This window comes from Martes martes (genome assembly GCF_963455335.1).
Source record: "Martes martes genome assembly, chromosome: 14".
In the NCBI taxonomy this organism is placed as follows: Eukaryota; Metazoa; Chordata; class Mammalia; order Carnivora; family Mustelidae; genus Martes; species Martes martes.
Window position 1 is genome coordinate 37321694 of NC_137902.1, and position 16798 is coordinate 37338491.

A 16798-nucleotide genomic window follows, 5' to 3' on the forward strand; every position below is an offset into this window, starting at 1 on the left:
GGGGGTTTTCCCCTTTACTGAACTGGCTCGTGGATTTTTTTTTTCTTATTCATTTGGTGATTACATAGCAAGCATATGCCTTACACTGTTTTAGGTACTGGCAATACAGTCGCAAATACCATCGACAAAATCCTGGCCCTCATGAGGCTTACATGGTAGAGAGAGGACACAAATAGGAAACAAGTGAACACAGACCAGCAAAAAGTGCTGTGGAGAGAACCAGAGCAAGCAGGGAGGACCCAGAGTAGACTGGGGGGTGGGGGTGGGGGTGGGGGGTGGACAGGGGACCTGGGGGCTTTGCTGTCAGTCAGAGAAGGCCCTTCTGATAAGATGGGCATTCATTCAGCAAGACCTGAATGAAGTAATTTGTCTGGATCTAAGGGGACATCAAGTGCAAAGGCCCTGGGGCAGGGGCATCCACAGCCTGTTCAAGGAACATCTTGTTCAAGGCCAGTGTTGTTGGGATGGAGTGAGGGTGGTAAGAGGTAAGGACAGATCCTGCTGGGCCTTGAACCATGACCCCTGCTGGTCAGGATAAGGGCTTGGATTAGTTTCCTAGGGTTGCCATACAAACTACCACAAACTGGGTGGCTTAAAACAATAGAGATTTATCCTCTCACGGTTTGGGAAGCTAGAAATCTGAAATCAAGGTGTCAGCAGCCCAATGTTCCCTCTGAGGTTCCAAAGAAGAATGCTTCCTGGAATCTTCCTAGCTTCCAGCGGCTGCCAGCAACGCTTGGCATTCTTTGCCTTATAAATGCATCTCTTCAATCTCTGCCTTCATCATCGCATGGCCTTTATTCCCTCCATGTCTCTATATCCCCCTCTCCTTACAAGGACACCCAGTCATTGGCTTTAAGGCCCACCTTCATCCAGTATGGCCTAATTTTAACTTGATTACATCTGCAAAGACCCTATTTACAAATAATGTCACATCCCAGATTCCAGGTGGACATGAACTTGGAGGGACACTGTCCACCTCTTTAGACCCCTGGAGTCTACGCCTGTCTGTGGTGTTCCCTGCCTCTTTCATCGCTCTCTCTTTTCTCTCATACACTCTCTTTACTACCCACTGGAGGCTGTGAGTGGAGAATGACACAATCTATTTTAACCACTCTGGTTGATTTATGGAGACAAGATAAAGGGGCAAGGTCAAGGTAAGAGATCGGGTAGAAGCTCTTGCAGAGTCTACACACGTAGGAGGGTGGCCTAAAGCGGGGCAGTAGCAGGGCAGGGGACGGGAAGTGGCAGATGGCGGACTTGATCAAGGGTGGGATTTGCTCATTGATCAGATGTGAAATCAAAGATGCCATCCTGACTTTAGGCCTGAGAAATGGTAACATGGCTACGGATTTGGAAGAACACTTTTTACAGGAAGAAATTCTTCTGACTTCTAGTTCAAGATGATGAACGGAGCCCATGCACTTGCTTCTCACCCTTCCCAGCCTCCACGAGATAGATAAAAGAACACAGAGGAAAAGTTGTGGAAGAGGGCGGGTCGTTGGTGGACAAGAGTGACTCACACTTCCGGAAAACGGAAGGCAGGTGGGGGTGGGTGGACGAACCGAGTCACAGAAAAACCTGAGCAGGAAACCCCACCTTTCAGGGGAGAAGGGGACCTACAAACAAGAGACCATGCAGAGGTCTGCCACAGGGACGGCTCCCCCTGCCCTCCCACCACAGGACACCGACAGGTCATTACCAGGCTGGGAGGCAGGGGCAGACCCCCACTAGAGAGCTGTCTTCTTTTTTTTTTTTTTAAGATTTTATTTCTTTTAAGTAATCTCTACATCCGACGTGGGGCTTGAACTTACAACCCCAAGAGTCGCACACTCCACCAACTGAGCCAGCCAGGCTTGGCCCAGGAGATCTGTCTTCTAAGCAGATGTCCAGTGTGGAGCCAGGTGCCCTCACAGCTCAGGCACTGAGGGGAGGGGTGGTGCTGCCGACAGCCGGTCCCTGGCACCTGAACTGGCTTGAGAGCCAAGTGCTGACTCATCCGGTCTGACCCCAAGACACCAGGGGGAGTGCTCAGCCAGCCCCCAGACCCCTGCCTTAAAGCAGACCACCCCAAGATCAGCAGGCACAAACAGGCTCAAGGGAAGGAGGAACAGCATGACAGCAAAACGCCAAAGGGCCAAGGGAAGAACTGACCCCAAAGGAAACACATACTTCAGGCCAACAAATCTTAAAAGAAGCAATTGTTAAAGAGCCACGAAGACCCTCCCTCACCCCTGCCCCATACGCAATCCATCCCCCGGTCCCAGCAGCTTTGCCTGCCCTATATTTCCCATGTCTGGTGTCCATCTGTCATCCCCATTGGCAACCTAGTCCAAGTGGCCATCTCTCCCCCACCCGAACTTCCTCCCAGTGGCCCCTGTTCCCCTGCTACCCCCCATTCCAGCCCCTCCCCAGCTGCTAACCACTCTACAGATAGAATCATATGTGTGGTTCTTGCCTGCCCCAACTTCTTAAAACATTCCAGTGGCTTCCCACTGCTTCGAGAAAGACAAAACTGGTGACTTGGCTGGCAAGGTGCAGACTCCCCTTGACCCGGTCCCCACTGCTGCTGGTGGCTCTGGCCCCTCCCCGACAGAGCTCTGCAGACTCTTCCCTCTGCTCAGAATGCTCTTCCTTCCCCCTGCCGCCCCTCCTCCCTGCTAGGGCTCACACATCAGAAACCTCCTCTGCCATGCTCCTCCAGGGACCACCCTATGACTGTCCCCCCTACTAGACTCTCAGCCACCATCCCCACCTCCTTTCAAGTAGAACCTGGTTCCCTAGGATCTAGTCTACATTATCTTGGGTTTCTTTCACTGCTAAAGAAAGTTTGGAACCACCCACCGCACACCATGTCACCTCCAATTTGGAAGGGACCCTTGGAGCAACAGGCTGAGCCTGCCGGGAGCTCCTGGACTGAGTCCCGCCTCTGGAAGGGTGGGGGCCGCCGGGTGCTCTGCAGAGCAGGAGACAGCAAGCACCCCTTCTCCGCGGGAAGAAAGGAAGGACACAGGGCCTGAGAACAGGTTCCAGAGGTGGGTGGGATCCCGCCTTCGCTGCTAGCAGGCTCCCCGTGTGGGTTCAGCTTTCGTTCAGACTGCTGCATGTTTCTGCTGCAAATAAACCTTCTTTACAAGGCACATTAACAATTCACTCTCCATCTCCAGGAATCTGGGCTCAACACTCCCAGTGAGCACTGAGGCCAAGGACCTTGGGCAGAGGTCCCTGGGCAGGTTGGGGAGGCGGGTAGTGCAGGAGACCACATCCCAAGAGTGAGGCGTTTTGCCTGGGTCCTGAGCTGCTACCGAGGCATTCGGCTCTGGGGTCTGAGAGCTCCTTAATCAGGGCAATGCTCCTGCAGACGTTTCAATTTGTGTGGCTCAAGTTTATTTTTATTTTTTTTTATTTTTTTTTTTAAAGATTTTATTTATTTATTTGACAGACAGATCACAAGTAGGCAGAGAGGCAGGCAGAGAGAGAAGGGAGGAAGCAGACTCCCTGCTGAGCAGAGAGCCCGATGCGGGGCTCGATCCCAGGACGCCGGGATCATGACCTGAGCCGAAGGCAGCGGCCCCAACCCACTGAGCCACCCAGGCGCCCCTCAAGTTTATTTTTAAAGCAAGATCATTCACTGCCCTCTTCAGGTACAGCCCCCGGGGGAGGCGGCCCAGCACACAGTTGAGTTGGGCAGCCTGCCGAGGCCCCCGGCTCTGCAGCCCCCACTGAGGGCACTGGCACAAGCCTTTCCCTGCTCTGTACCTCAGTCTCCCCTTCTAGAAAATGCAGCCTGCGATGCACACGGGGGAGGAAGGGCGCAGCTCCCAGCCCGGCAGCCTCTCCCAGACCTGGTGGGGCACCCTGGGGCCGAGGGCCCCACAGCACCGAGCTGCTTGCCAATTCCGTGCTGGGTGATGCAGAGATTGGCTCCCAGCTCCCTGCTATGTCACCAACCACCAGGAGACAATCGTCCCAGTGGACCAAGGATGGTCCGGCTTTGGCCTGCTATCTGACATAATTCACTCTCAGAAAGCGTCCCCCATCCCCACCCAACGAGACTGCTAAAAATGGATCCCTACGCCCCACCCCCAGACTGACTAAACCAGTCTCTGGAGATGTGCCCTGGGCTTGTAGGCTTCCTGCCAGCTTGAGGGGTGTTGTAATGGGCAGCCAGTTTGAGAACCCCTGGGTGTGGGGTGTACATGCCACAGGGAGGGTGGGTCAGATACCCGAGGCTGCTTCCTTCGCTATCTGCCCCTTCCCCAGCCCCCAAAATGTTAAAGTTCCCCGGGGGGGGGGCCATCGTGACTCAGCTGTCTGCCCACCTGCCACCTGGCCAAGAACAGCTTCCCATGGGGCAGGGGAAAGAGAGCCAGAGGCTAGGGCAGGACCGTCCTCAAGGGACTGAGACACCTGGGTCCTCACTGGCAGAAATTGTCCTGGGTCCGGCAGGTGCCCCAGCAGCCTGCTCAGCCTCTGAGGGACTGGTGTGAGGGGGCTTCTACCCCGAGTCGCAAAGTAAGCATCGTCAGAGCCCGGCCATCACACAGTGCAAACTGTTCTGCAAAGGGCATAATGAGGGCATCCCCAAGGCCACAGGGCAACAAAGGCAGGAGTCACCCCCTGACCACAAGGCAAGGGCTGGGGAGATGCCATAAACCCAGACAGCCCCGAGGAAGGGCCATGGAAAGAGCCTACTTTGGGGGTTGGAGCCCGGCTTTGCTTGTTCTGTGACCCCATTTCTGAGACTCGGTTTCCCGTCCCACCAGGGCCCGCCATAGAGCACAGACCAGCCAGGAGCAGCCACCTCGCGGGCTCGTGAGCAGCAGCCCAGTGAGCCGGGCGACAGGGTGGCTCTCCAGCATGGGGTGCAGGCTGCATGTCGCCTGCCGGCCCCACCCGGGCCACCCCCTCGCCATTCTGTGATCTGGAGCTTTACTAGGAGCTCCCCAGGCAGTACAAAGCTGGAGCAGGAACACACCCACACACGGACTGCGGAGGGGAGAAGCCACATGGATGGATTTGCCGTTCCTCACTGGCAGAGAGCAGGAGGCTTCGGCGTGTGATGGGCACGAGCTGCTGTGAAAACTGAGATGTCAGCCCTGAGCGCACAGCCAGGCTGTCTCCCCTCCAAACAGGCCCCGTTCCCTGCGAGGCCCCTGGGCGTGCTGTGCCACGTGCCCGCCACGCTGGCTGGAGACGCCACAACCTTGCTCAGCCACACGGGACCCTGTGATCTGCCGCTAACCACAGACTACTCCTCCAGGACTGGACCCGAGGGTGGACTGGGCACAGCTGGACAGGGACCCAAGCTGGCTCTGGCCCAGCTCTGCCTCCGGCTGGGTGGCCGGGACCGGCCCCCGACCCTCCTGAGCACCAGTTTGCTCTGTTATCACTGGGTTCACAGGAAGACAAGTGAAGGAGCTGTACCCCCGGGGTCCCCACAACATGTCTGATCACTGGTAACGTGGGAACAGACAGAAAGGCAGCCCCTTCCTTGGGGACACACGGGAGTGGCACTGTCTGACCCTGGCCATGGGGTCCAGTGCCAGAGTACTAAATGAGGACACAGGGGGCACTCGTCTCCCCACCAACGCTGGGAGAACCCAGGATGGAGACCTACCCAGGCCAGACCCCCAGGGACAGACAGGGCATGGAGCCCTGAGTAGGCCAACCAGGGCAACCCTCCTACACGTGTGCGGTTCTGCCCAACCCCCCATACACATCCTCCCCATCAGGGAGCACTTCCGGATCAAAAGGTATCAGCAAGTGGAGCCGGAAACCCCAGATAGAGCAGAGCTGACCCTTCTCCAAGCCAGGCCTGGTGAAAGCAGAGAAATTCAACCCCAGGAGCCTTGACAGCAGGGTGGGGTAGGGTGGGGTGGGCCTGGACATAGGTCTGGCCTCAACATCCAGTAGCCCTCTCTAGCACGGGCAGGAGGGAATGTATGCAGGCTGTGACTAGAAGGCCAGCAGGCAGGGGCGCTGGCCCAGGCAGAACCTCCAGCAGGGGGTAGGATGGGGGAGTCAGCAAGTGCACACAGGCAAATGACAGCGTTCACCGGACTCAGACCCCTCACAGCACACGGTAAGCACCCACCGTGCTCGTTCTAGATCTGTTCTCCCCTTTCCTGTCCTAAGCCTCCAGCAGTACTAGAGACGGCCGGTTCTGGGCTGGGCTGGGCTCTCAGAACCGCCTGAATCCAGTGGGTGGCTGGTGAGCACCTCGTGGCGGTCCCAGGCCTGACCCCCATGCCCTGCCTGCTGGAGAATCGCCCACAGGAAGGGCTGGCCATCCCAGAGGAGGCAGGGACTCTGCCCTTCCTGCCCATGGCAGGGGTGGCTGGGTTGGGGCTCTCTGGCTGCCAGGACCCTGACAGAGGCCTGGGGACCCTTTCCACCCCCATCACAGGCTCTCTGCTCTGAGTGGGTGCCCCCCCGCACACTGACCATTCATCCCCAAAACCATGCCAGAGCTTTCCCAGTGCAGGCAAGTGCCTGGCCCCGACCTCCCCTCACAGAGAACGCACCCCCGCCTCAGGACCTCAAGAGCTCAGCAGGAGCCAGACCATGAGAAAGACCACCTCCTCTTCTCTAGGGTCCACCCCTAGACAGGGAAAGGCCTGCTATGGGGGACGGTCACTCCCACACACTGCCCTGTGCGTGGCATGGGGAGGGTGCTGGGACTTGATACTCCCAAGCCAGGGGGGCTGGGGCTGCAGGGGAGCCCCTATGATTACCTAAGGCCCCTCTTAGAGAGGCTTCTCTGATGCCCATATAAGGCCCCAACAGTGGCTGTGGTCCCCAAAAATGCCTGTATCCTGATCCCTGTAACTGTGAAGGTGACAAAAGACACTGTTGGCAAAGGGACTATACTTCCAAAGGGGCTCTGCAGCTGCAATTAAAGTAAGGCTCCTGAGATGGGGAGATCATCCTGGATCATCCCGGTGGGTGCAATCTAATCCCACAAGTCTGTAAAATCGGGGAACCTTCCCAGCTGTGGGGAGAGCAAGGTGTAACCATGGGGCAGGGTCAGAGGGCCGGATCCAGGCCCCCACTGCTGGCTCTGAAGCAGGGAGCCGTGGGCACGGAGCTGTGGGCAAGGCCTCGGGGCTCAGGGGCCCCCAGCCTCCAGCCAGCAGGGAGCGGGGAGCTCAGTTCTGCAGCACAAGGAACACACAACCGGGGTAAGCAGGAAACGGCCCTCCTCCAGAGCCTCCAGGATAAGAACAACAGAGGCCCCTTGACCTTAGCCCGCTGAGACCGCACTGGCCTCTGACCCACAGAACCGTGAGATGGCAAGTGTGAGTTCGTGAGGCCACGAAGCTTCTGGCAATCTGTTAGGGCAGCCACCCTACGCAGGTCCCAGGGTCATGGCAACCATCTCTGCTTAGGAGCCCCGGAATGTTGCTGAGGTGGCCCTCCCCAGGGGGCCTCCAGGGGACCTTGCACACCTGGGCTCCAAGGCCCCAGGCCATCTGACACATCAGCACCCAGGTGAAGGTCCTGCCTGCCCCTGCTGCTCTCAGGAGCATGGCCTGGGTCTGGCACATTCAAGCCCCCTGCGTGCTGCAAGGCCGCTGTGAGGACTGAGGGAGACACACATGCGGGGCCAGTGGGTGTCAGCATGTGCTGGCAAACAGGCCTCCCCCCAGAAAGGCCTCCTGGGATCCCAGCATGAGGGGGCTGAGGAGGAAACTGGTTGGACAAAACAGCCAATGTGGGAAGCCCAGGAGCTGGGTGGGGGAGAGGGGGTTGGGGACCCAGAGAGCACAGAGGGGACTGACGAGGGTGCCCTCGGGGCCTCCCAAGCACTTCACTGGGACAATGGTACCAAGATACCAAGTAGGAAGACTTCCTGCCTGCCCCGGCCCCACGGCTGCCTCTCTCTACCTGCCACAATGCCCACCGCAGTCTGCAGATCATCCTGCCCAATCCTTCCTCCCCAATCCTCTCCAGCTCCCGGCTCACAGCGGCCCTGCCGCCCCAGCCCCCAGTCCCCTCCCTCTCTCGTGCGTCCAGTCCAGTCCCATTGGCCTGGAGGGCCTGGAACTGACACCTTCACGTGCACACCACACCACCGCCACACAGGGTCCCCACGGTGCCGGAGCAGGGGGGTGGTAGGCCTGGGGCTCCAGCGCGCACCCTGCCAGCAGTCACTCTGGTGGTGCCCCTCCAGAAGGTTGTGTTTACTAACCAGAGTTGCCAAAGCAAGTCTGAAACCACTGCTGTAGCTCAAGGTCACTTTGGAGTGAGCTCCAGGCAGAGGTTCTTCCTGGAGTCCCCAAAGTCATGGCTAAAAGGAGGGACCAAAGGAGGCAGCTTCTTCATGGCATGCGAGCAATGACATGAGTGACACTGTGGGCTTCTGTGTCTCAGCTCCCCTGGCCAAAGAGCACAGCAGGGAAAGTTGGGGATTTTCCTCTTGGGCAGAGGCCACCGAATTCCCAGGCATTTGGAGGAAACCCGGGAGGCTCTGGGGTTTCCAGCACCTTCCTGGGAAGTCCCTTCCACCACCCCCTGGTCACTGCCCAGCAGAGTGGAGCCGCACCCGGCTTAGCCCAGACCCTCTGGCTGGGCTGAGGTGGACATGCCAGGGAAGGAAGCACATGGGGACGCAGGAAAACCCTCCCAAAGTCACTGTCCTGCCACAGGCCCCTCCCAGGAGCCAACATCCGCTGGCAGACTCCCTCCCCACCCCGTGCCTCCGTGGACTTTGATGTCCCACCCCCATCCCCCGCTGGCCACCTGCTCAGTGTTGCTCCTTCTCACCCCACCCACTGCCACCACCCTTGCCTCAATGTCCACTCTGAGTCTGGACCCCTCTAGGGATGTCCTGTACAGTCACGCCGGCTGATGTGTGCAGAGCTGACCCCAGTCCTGGTCCAGTCTCACAGCTGCACTTCTGTCCCATTTGTCCAAAGGCCTGGGATAGTCTGGGGGTGTCCTGTCACCCTCATCTGCTCCTTGGGGGATGGGGTGGCCCCTCACGGAGCCTCTTGCATCCTGCAGCCCTCCTTACAGGGGCTCAGTATACCCTTGAGGACGGAAAGGCCCTAGGATTTAAACGCAATGTCTCTGTCATCTACTCCTCGCAGTAAATCCTTTGAAAGCTACTGGCCCATTTTACAGTGCAGACTGAGGTCAGAGATGTGACACCATCTGTCCAAGGACCCAGGACACTAGTCAGGGTCAAAGTAGAAACAAAGCCCAGACTCCCACATCAGGGGTACCCTGGAGCCCAGTGCTGGGGCGGAGCAGGAGGACACTTAATTTCTGGCTCGGGACCATCAGGGGGTAGGCGTGTGGCCAGTCCTGGGATCCCCATCACCCTGGGCACCTCTGGGAAGACAACCCTGGAGGGAGAACCTAGAGCCACCTGGGGCCTGATTCCCAGCTCTGTCTACTAAGGTTAGCCTGTAGTAGGGCTGGGGCATCCCTATGGTCTGGGCTCCTGACACCCTCCTTTCTCCTCTGGTTGCCAAGCAACACTAAAAGCTACCTCATGCATGTGAATTAGGGAGGTCCTTCTGGCCTTCCCTCCCTCTCTCCCCGTCCTCACCCCTGCCTCCCCGCACCCCCTCCCCCACATCAGATTTATGGCAGAGGCTATGTGCTGGCCCCTGCCTGGAAAAAGCACTGCAGAAAGTCCCCGAGGCGGCCTGCAGTGCCCCTGACGAGCGAGCCCTAGGTTGGGCTGTTGACTGTCCACACTGGGCGGTGGCCAGGGCTCACCCACTCCTGGACCTGGACCCAGAGAGACTGAGTGGAGTGCAGCCATGTGGGCCTGGAAAGCCCTGGGGCTGGGAGCCTTGGGGGCCCCATGCCAAGTGGGAGAGCTGGGACAGGGGACAGGCTGGAGGACACCCAGGTCCCCAGCAATGTGCAGTGTCACCTTGCTCTGGAACACAGCTTATAGGTCACCTCGTTTTATAGAGAAGGCCTCTGAGACCTAGAGGGAGCAGCACGTGAGCAAGGTGGAGGGGGCAGGGCTGGCTCCAATACAGGAAACCACCCCCCCGCCCTCCTCCCCCACCTCCCCGCACCTGCTCAACACTGGGGGGATCCCGCAGGAAGGTGGTCTCCCTGCTTCCCGGCCCCTCCTGCCAGCTTGGGACATGAGTGAGGGAAGAGGGCCCAGGCCTGAGCAAGTGCTCTGTGCTAGGGAGTCAGGGTCAGGGCATAGGGGCATCAGGGGAGGGAGATGTAACAGGGCCAGACCCACAGCCCAGCAGCCCCATCCTGTAGGAAGCATCTCTGACTTCGAGGCATCTCCACCTGGCGTCGCTAATACCTCCTTCCCCTCCATGTCTTGAGGAGGCCCCCAAACCCCCAAAGGCCCATGGGGCCCCTTGTCAGCAAGAGGCAACAAAGCTGAGCCAGCCAAGGGTAAAGGATGGCAAGGGCAGGCGGCCGATCCGTGGGCGCGGGGCTCTCAGGGAGACAGTACTGGGGGTCTCGTGAGGCTGTCTATGCTGAGCCTCCATGCACCCTTGAGAGAGCTGGGACAGCCTCAACCCAGCTGTCTGCCTCACAGATAGGGAAACTGAGGCTGGAGGTACCAAACTGCTTGTCCTGGGCCCAGCCGGGCTAGGAGCCTTGGCTCTGGGCTAACCCTGGCCGCCTAGAGTGTGGGTCCCACTGTGCTGTGGGAACAGGAAAAGGAAGGGAATGTCTGGCTACCTTACCCCACCCAGAGGAGGCAGACAGAGAAACGGCCTGTGACACTGCCTCCCAGGGCAGCCCTGCCGGGGTGCTGTGGGTGAACTCAGAAGGCACATCTGCCAGGGGTGGCCAGAGGGCCTCTGAGCCATGGGGGTGTGCACACCGAGTTGCTTTCTGCCAAGCCACGTAACAACCAGAAACCATGATGGACCCCAACGGCCCTGGCAACAGGCCTGGATGTTGAACTATTCCCAGCCTTCAGAGAACCTCCGGGCACCACTCAGTGAGCTTTCCTGGGCCCTCTCACTGCATCTGACCAGGAAGGCCCTTTCCCTCCCCCAGCCCCCAGGGCCTCAGAGGCCCCAGAGGAAGTAGGACAGACCTCTGCAACCTCCAGTAATGTCCCCACAGGCATCTCTGAATGGGGCACCAAGGGTCCAAGGAGCCCTCCACCACCAAGGAGCCCCATGACTCCTGAAGTGAGTTCCAACTCGAGGCCCCACACCTGGGCTTGGCCTCCTCTGTTGCACCCTCTTCTCTGCAGACAGTACCATGGCCTGGAGCCAGCCCGTACGTCCCCTAGCCTCTCAGTTTCCTCACCTGTAAAATGGGGGCAGGAACTGCCCTGTTTCTCAGGGCTGATGGCACTAGCGGAGCGGATGCAGGTGAGATGCCCCAGTGCCCCTAACAGAGCATCGTGAGGCACAGACGTCACTAGCAGAATGCCCTCTGCCTGTACCCCCAGCTGCCCGCCCCCAGAGAGTGTACCGAGCCCCTGCACCTGCAGCCCCCATTTGCACCTCCAGAATGGGAGGGCAGGCCTGCAGGCACTTCTCCAGGCTCTCCAGGCTCTTTGCAGGCCTGAGGGAGGGAGGAAGGGCTGCAGGAGCCTGTGGACGTTCCCTCTCCTTCCTCTGACTCACAAAGGCCGGCGAGGTCACCCTGGTCTGGGCTTGAGCTTCCTCAACTTTGGCTTGGTGTTCCGTTCGCCCCTGGGAGGGGTGGGGCAGGGACAGGCGGCCCAGCTGCAGGGGAGGAAGGTGGAAGTCAGGATGGGGGCAGTCAGGGTGTGGTGACCAGCGAGGGTTGGGAGCCAGGACAGGGCACAGCTGCAGGGTGTGAGGGAGGCAGTGCAGAAACGGGATGGTCACCCTGGACAGAGTCAGGACAGGTCCTGGGCAGAGGCTCAGGAAAGGCCCAGGCAGACCTTAGTCATACTGGGACATCAGCACCAGGCCCAGGACCCGCAGTGGCCTAGGGAGCAGGCTCCCAGGAATTCAGCCCTCCAAGTGGACCAGAAGGCAAGGAGAAGCTGGGGGCTTGGGTACAGAGCAAGAGTGATGATCTATATGGAGATGGGGAGGCGATGCATTTGCCTGCCATTGGTCAGTGGGTACACAAAGGCCCATAGGGATGAGGCTGAGGGTGGGCAGAGGTGGAGAAGGGGAAAACGCTAGTGGTGAGTGAAAACCACTGGAAGTGGCACTGTGGGTGACAGGAGGGAGGGGTGAAGGGAAAGGTTGGGTAGGTGGCAGGCTGGGGGCGCCAGGGAGGGTGAGCCCAGCTACAGGGTTGAATGAATGGAATGGGGCCTCATGGCATTGGTTATGCCCTCCCCAACCCAGGACTTCCCCTGGATTAGAGGCTCCTGTCCCCCACTCTCCCTGGGCTCAGTCTCTCCCCACATCTACCCAGGACCGTGGGGAGGGTGAGAGCTTGGAGGCTTACTGGGAGGGCAGGGGCTGGGCGGGTAAGATCCACCCTCTGAGCTCTCTTGATGACAGCCCATCCTGGGGACATTTCTTCCACTCACTAGTCCCCTGCACTGTGCTCTGGACCAGCTGAGGGAAAGGCAGGTGCTGCAACCTGGGCCATGTGAGTAGACAGTCTGGATGTGTGGTCTTCCTAGCGATCCCCCTGGACTCCATGGGGTACTGTCCACTCCTCATGAACAGCCCCCAACCACCAGGTCCAGTGCAGCCTTGACCCTCTGTCCAGTGGTAGGCCCCGGGGCCATGCCATGGAACCCGCCCCTTCCGTAAGCATGTCCAACACCCTGGGCCCAGATTGCCTGGCCAGAGGGCCAGCCAGAAGGACCATGCTGCGGGGGGGTCCCAGCCTCTCTGACACCACTCCTGGAGCTGTGGCCCAGAGTGGCTTCTGTGGCTGCCCTGCCCATGGGCCCCCATTCACCATCCCGGAGCACCTGTCTCTCCCCCACCCTCCAGGGGCTATACAAATTCTACAGAAGCTTCAGAAACCATACAAACATATGACAGTTCCAGCAAATCCCAAGGTAAGGACACAAATTTGACTTATTTAATGACTAAACCTTTTCCCTCTATTTCTACAGGAGGGAGGAAGGAGGAGGAGAAAGCCCCAGGCCACGCACTTGCTCCTGGAGACAGCACCTTGGGTTTTACAAGATGAGCGGGCCTGGGACTGTGGCAACAGCCAGACAGGGTCTGAATCCCAGTGCTGAGCCTTCCTGCTCTGTGACTTTGGTTGGCTTTCTCAGCCTCTCTGAGCCTATTTTGTGCTCCTATAGAACTGGAGAAAACTGCTATCTTCAGACTCTGCGAGAGTGAAAAGATCTCATCTGAAAGGGCCTGCAGGTATGATGCCCTTCCCTCCCATCCCATCACTTCCCTTAGCTAAAGTCAGGGATCCTTTGTCAAATGATTCATTTAAAGAGGGGCTCCACCAGGTACAATCTCTCTCTAATGGCAGCAGCTCTTTGACCTGGATGTTGTTTGTCCCGGGCTGGGAGAGAGATGCCAGCAAGAGACGTCAGCACCCCAAGTGTCCTGGAAACCCTTCCAAACTCCCAAGTTCCTGAATGCCAATTACGGGAAGTCTGATTCATCTGCGCACTGAGTAACTGGGTCCAGTGACTCCCGGGTGATTGTCTGAGCTGAATGTGTGTGGGGGTGACAGGCAGGGCTGCCCCGGGAAATGAGCTCCCCCACGTCCTGGCCCTGGGCCACACACTGACCTCCCCTAGAGGGCTTTCGATAAAGACATGGCCCAGAGCCCCTGAGCCATCCCAAAAGCGCCATCGGCCTGGGCTGGGGGAGCTTTCTGCTGTGACCGAGGCTGAGTCAGCTGAATGCCACACGGCTCTCTAGAGACCGAAGCAAATACGATGAACAGAAAAGCTCCCATTTTGTGTTGAAGGTCCCTGCACCGTACTGCCTTTGGTAATCAGTTACATACCCAGCATGGTGAGCATCTGGGGCCCAAGTGGACAGAACATTATGGGATGACCCTGGTGGGTCAGCATCTGGGAGCAGGCTTGGCACTCAGCAGGGTTCAGTGGGCTCAGAACCGCAGGCTGTGGCCTGGGAAGTTTTCAGAACCAAGAGAGAAAGTCTTAGTCTTGTCCAGGCCTGAACCCCTTGGGCTGAGCTGTTTGCTCTTAAGAAGTGGTTCTTAGGGGGCGCCTGGGTGGCTCAGTGGGTTGAGGCCTCTGCCTTCGGCTCGGGTCATGATCCCAGGGTCCTGGGATCGAGCCCTGCGTCAGGCTCTCTCCCCCTCTCTCTCTGCCTGCCTCTCTGCCTACTTGTGATTTCTGTCTGTCAAATAAATAAATAAAAATCTTCAAAAAAAAAAAAAAAAAGAAGTGGTTCTCAGGCTTTAGTGAGCATCGGAATCCCCTGGAGGCCTTTTCAAAACACACTGCAGACCCCCCCAGAAGAGTATCTGATTCAGGAGGTCTAGGATAGGGCTGGAGAACCTGCATTTCTAGAAGACAGTTCAAGGGGATGTTGATGCTACTGGTCTTAGGATCCCACTTTGAGAACAAATGATCTAAAATTACAGCTGGGAGAGGGTCTGGAAAGCAGAAGCAAGAAAGCACTCTGAGCCTGGTGCCCCACCAGGCCCAGCCAGAGGCAGCCTCAGGGTCAGCCAGAGCCCAGGCCAAGTGAGGCAGGGCTAGGAAGCAGGCAGCTCAAGATGAAGGCCACTCTAGGCTTGCTCACCCCTGCCCGGCACTGCCCCACACACCAGGGCCCATGGAGGGGGATCCTAGGAGCTTCTAGAAACCTGCTTCCTCTCAGTGTTTCTGCCCTGCCTCTGGGACCTTGTTCACTGCTTGTAGAATTCCTCAATGCTTCTACCAGGGAAGACTCCAGCCTCACCTGAACAGAGCCCCCTGTTATGGGGGGCAGGCCTCCCAATGCCCACCACAGCGTTGAGGCAGCAGCCCAGGTGGCTGTCAGTGTGGCCACCTCTGTGTCCCCAGCATCACTGGGGAGGCAACTTCTGCAGGTTCATTCATTCGACCCACATCAGCTGGGGGCTTGGGGCAGGGAGCCCACCTGGGAGCACCGGCTCTGCAGGGAGGGGAGGCCACCTAAACACTCCAACCCCTCAATCCATGCATGACCATACCTGCTGGCAGGGCAAAGAAGGGCTTTATGAGTGGATTCTGCTTCTAGTGGGTTCTTCTGATGAGTGAAGTTAAACAACTTCTACCTATTGTCCCTGATCCACCCCAGCATCAAGCTACCCACAGGGGCCCTTATCAGACCCCAAAGGCAGGCACAGCAGCTCAGAGGCAGAGCTCAGATCCCCAAAAGTCAGCATGGATGCCTCAGGGCACTGAGTGAGGGTCTGGAGCCCAGGGACTCACAGGGCCGGCCCTTCCCGGCAGCCCTGCTCTCCCACGTCTCGGCCTCGGCAGGCGGCTGCAGCCTGGCTCCTCTTCTTCATCACCAGCTCTCCTCTGTACCCCGCGCGGGGCCTGCCTCCCCAGTGCTCTGGGTACAGCAGCTCCCCGAGCTGGGACCTTTGTCGTGTCATGAGGGCGCCACTTGTCTGACGTTCCTGAATGTTCTCAACCCTGCCAAAGCTCCTCCTCAGCTGCAACAGATCTGGACCTATCAGGGCTTTCAGCTTCCCCTCTCAGCCTCTTTCCTGACGCAGAGATGGCTCCCATCGGTGGAGGAGAAAGGACGAGACAGCTAGGATGCATGTCTCCCCACGATCCAGGGAGACTCACCCTCACACCCTCTTCACCAGCCTCCCAAACATGCAGGTATCTCTGCTACACTCAGATCTAGCCATCTGGGGGGAAAACGTCACCTGCTGGAAGGTCATCCCTCATCATACCAGGACAGATGAGAAAACCAGGTCGGGCCGACCACCCCCAAGGGCTGTGACGTCACAAGCAGGAAGCAGCCAGCTGCAGTGCCCACCACAGGAACCAAGCAAACTCAGTCCTATCAGACAGAGCAACACTAGCGTAAATACAGGATTGTGCCTGAGAACCATGGCAAAAGCAACTTGATGAGAAAGGGTGTGGTGGGCTAGGGCTGCTGAGTTATGGAGACAGGCACAGATTGCAAAATCAGGAGGAGCCATGTGTTGGCAAAGGAAAGAATTTAGCACATACCCTGCCTTTTTTTACTGAAATCGTTTTGGGGTAACAAAACAGCCCTGGTTGATGAGAGAACGTTCCTTATAGACAAATCCTACAAATGCACCGGGAAGAAACAATTAGGAAGGTGCTGCCTTACAGCCCTTGACGGGATACTTGACTCAGACCATGGCTGTCAAGAGTTGAGACCGCCAGAAGGATGGAACGGATGCAGGGGGATGCGGGCCCATCGCCCCCACGTTCTCGCCCACTGCCACCAGATCTGCCGTGGCAGACTCCTGCAGTGTCCCGGCCAGCGCCACGAAGCATTCTTGCCAAGTAACGTGGAGCCCCGTAAAACGAAGTTGTTTGAGCTAAGCTCCGGTTTGGAGAGAATACTAGGAGCGGGGGAGCTCGTGAAATGACACCGCGAGGAAGCAAACAGACAAGTCTCAAAAATAGGACATTCTAGAGACACAGACTCACCACGGTTCTGCAGCAAGCCCATGGCTTAAAGAAAGGGGACCAGGGAAGGAAGGACTGCTTCACATCACGGAGGCTTGTGACAAATAAAAGCCACATGCCACACGTGGATTCAATTCGGTTACTAATTTTGCAAGTCAACTGGAGAAGAGCATTTTTAAGACAATTAAGGAAAAGCTGAAGATGTGCTGGGCGTTGGATGACAGCAAGGAATTGCTATTAATTCTGCTAAGTGTGATAATGACCACGTGGCCCTGTTTGCAGATGACCTTGCTGGAGAGATCCACGCTG